Here is a 3,552-nt window from a genome sequence, read left to right on the forward strand (position 1 = left end):
ATATTGTCAGAAGGTAGGAAACGTCGGAGGCCAATTTAAACCGGAAATAATTGGGCCTGTAGTTGCGGATCATGACGGTCTCTCCAGCCTCGTGGCCTCCCAGCCCGGCGAGGTCGTCTTGCCAGAGCCCCATGGGGGAGGCAATGCCCAGCGCGATCGCCGCAGTGGCGAACAAGCTTGTCAGAAGGACAAGTTGCGTCTTGCTTTCTTTGATCCACTTTCTTTGCACGCGCAGTTCTTGGTCACTGCCCCCTCCCCCCCCCCCCCCTAACAAATACATGTTACATGTTAGATACAATTTAACATCTTCCCTAAGATAAAAGGGGGCCATTGCCCCCTCCCCCCCCCCCCCCCACCCCCTCGAAATCCATTATGTATACCTTTTTTTTGCGAGAACCATTATGTATATCCTTAATTTCTAGGCTTGAGCTTATATATACATGTTGGTAGGAAAAGGCCCATTTTAAACCCTGAACTTGCAAAGAATCGGCGAAATGAACCCTCACGTCGAAATCCTGGTTGATTGCACACTGATCTATGCAATCCCGGTCTAAAATACAAACCCTGGGTCGTGTTCCAAATGGTGATTGCAAAGGATGGCCGGGATTGGTTTTGTTAGACAACGACCTGGATTGGGGCGGTTCCTATTTGACGCTCGTGGGCGTTAAAAGGGCATCACTTCGCTGAAGGGCGGCCTCCCACGCCCCACTTTGGACTGGCCCACAGTCGCTTCATGTTTCTTCTTTTGTTCTGTTTCACTTTTTTTTACTATTTCTTTATTTTTTCTTTTTCCCCTGTATTTTACAGAGTTCATTGCATGTCACATAAATATTCAACGTATATTAAGGAAATGTTCACGTTATATTTACAAAAAAATTGCACATTTATAAAAAAAATTCATCGCATATTAGAAATTTGTTCAGTGTATATCTAACAAATGTTCAATGTTTATTTTTAAATTTTTCAACATATATTACTAAAATGTTCAACGCGTATTTCCAAAAAGTGTTCGATGCATATACTCATATTTGTTTTCAAAAATGTTTATCATACAATACAAAAAGTTCATCATGTATTATTTAAAATGTTCATCGTGTAAGAAGAAAATGTCAACGTATATTTAGGAAATATTCAATGGATATTCCAACATGATCGATCTGTACTTTTTTTGAATTTTGTTTTCAAAAGATGTTTCATACTTAAATGGTCACGCCATGAATCTATCACTAGAAGTCATAAGATCTATTGGTTCCAGGAGAGCTAGCTCACGAGTCTGATTCCCCATCTCGCACATGATTCTTTTACGATATTTTTACGTGTCACGAGCTCGTTACTACAATTGGGTTGGCCTGATTGGTTAGTGCAGTTTGCACTGAAAGAGAAGGTTGGGAGTTTGAATTATTTTGCACGCACCTTTTTTAGCAGTGTAGCAGGGAACAAAAATGAAATGGGCTGGCCCGGCAGGGAGGACAGGTGCGCCCGGTCAACAATGCCGCTCCTTGGCCCACCTGTCGGAAGAATCACAGTTGACATTTTGCCACGTCAGTGTTTTTATGCCTCAAACAATCCCAGGTTTCGGTTTGGATCGGGATTGCATTGTTCAAGGTGCAATCGACCGGGATTTCATCATGGGGTTTATTTCGCCCAACCTCTACGAGTTCGGGGTCTAAAATGGACTTTTTTCCATGTTGGGATATGTCAGCTTTGATTTAGAGTATGTGTCGGTAGCAACTTCGGAATTGCTGAAATTGAGGTACTTTGATTTAGAGCTAGAAGAAGGAGAAAAAGAAGAAGATATAAAACCAGATATAATAATTAGGTGCGTCCTTAGGGCATCTCCAAGGCCAATCCGTAAATTCCTCTAGTATATGTCTATTTTTGTGTCCGGACGTAGTCCCGAACATGATATGGAGAGAGCCATCTAACACTAATTACATAGTATCCGACTAGAAGGAGAAAAGGTAGGTGAAGACCATGCATGTGATGGGATATCGTGCTGTGGTGTGCGGTTGGAAGAAGAGAGAGAAGATGGGGACCATGCATGTGCGTAGAGAGAGAAGAGAGAACGACTAGCTGGAGGCTTTTGGCTATCAAGTGGATGTCCGGACTTTGGTATAGCTTTTCATGTTTGTCTCCATGTTGCTGATAACAGACGTCCGGGCGACTTAGTGAACTGATGCAGAACCGCGTTGAGTCTTAGTAACCGGAGCATACCGCGTTTCACTCTACAGTTTGCCGTCGTCGGCGAGGCAAGCATGCGTGTCCGTGTCTTGCTGATCGGTATGGTAGCGAGCAAAGTGTACGACTGTGCCCAGTACGCTGGTTAACTAAGTCATTTGAACTTTGTCGAACGAGTTGACGTGCACGGTCTTTCTCCGAGACGAAGCGAGCGAGTCGATGGCGCCGATCGGACCGTGCCCAAAGGCGCAAAGTAAAGTAAGTAGGTTTGCCCCAGATCGGCGCACCTCGTACGTATATAATCCTACTCTACGTACGTTTTTTGTTTGCGCGTCGTATTCATACGTATGTACGTCGCGACCTCATCTGAGCTCCGGAACCAGAAGCAAAAAGTGCGCCGCATAACGAACTGACGGTGGCGTTGGATGGTGAGAAGATAGGCGTCCGTCCATGTCCAGTCCAGGCTGGGTCGGGTATGACGATGTGCATGTGTTCCTTAGGACATCTCCAGCCACTAGTAGAAAAAGGGTCAAATGTGAAGTATAATAGTGCCGGTTTGAATTTCAGCCGGCACTAATGTGTACACTAGTGCCGGTTCGTGGCGGCGATCAATAGCACCGGTTCGTGGCGAACCTTTAGTACCGGTTCATGCCACGAACCGGTACTAAAGAGGCTATGTCAGCCTGCGGTCAGGCTATGGCCCCACCATCACCATTTAGTGCCGGTTCGTACCACGAACCGATACTAATGAGGTTATGGCAAGTTGTTTTTAGTCCCACCTCGCTCCCCTAACAAGCCTTTTACCACCTTAAATATGTTATTTCTCAAACTATCACAAGCACTTGGTCTTCATTGAACTCTATGTGTAGAATTTGTGGCCGCAATATGAGTCTTCATCGGTTTATAAATCGTTAATGACTCATATTGACAATTCAGATTGTACACACAAAGATCATTGATGATCAAAGTATTTTTAATGTTATAAGATCATATTGACAATTTAGACTGTAAAGAAATATAAGATCATGATCTAAATGCTCATATATTTTTTGCGTTCAGTATGCACCATTCAAAGCCACGCCATCAGCTTTCAACCGTTTATGCCTTCATTTGCTATTTTTAATGCATTTAATGATTTGTTTTGAGAACTAAATGACCTGGAAATTGAAAAGCACTACAAATGAACTCTGAAAAAGTTAAAACTTGGCATGGTATCATCATTTCACCCACATATCATGTTCAAAAAAGTAGAGAGGGTTACGGCAAAAACAGGATGCACTTCGTTTACAAACTGGACAATCTCTTTCGAAGTATTCGGGTTTATGACGAAATTAAACTCATTTGTTACAAAAGCATTTCATTTTTTAGAGTTAT

Source organism: Triticum aestivum, chromosome 2B, assembly GCF_018294505.1.
Source record: "Triticum aestivum cultivar Chinese Spring chromosome 2B, IWGSC CS RefSeq v2.1, whole genome shotgun sequence".
Taxonomy (NCBI): Eukaryota; Viridiplantae; Streptophyta; class Magnoliopsida; order Poales; family Poaceae; genus Triticum; species Triticum aestivum.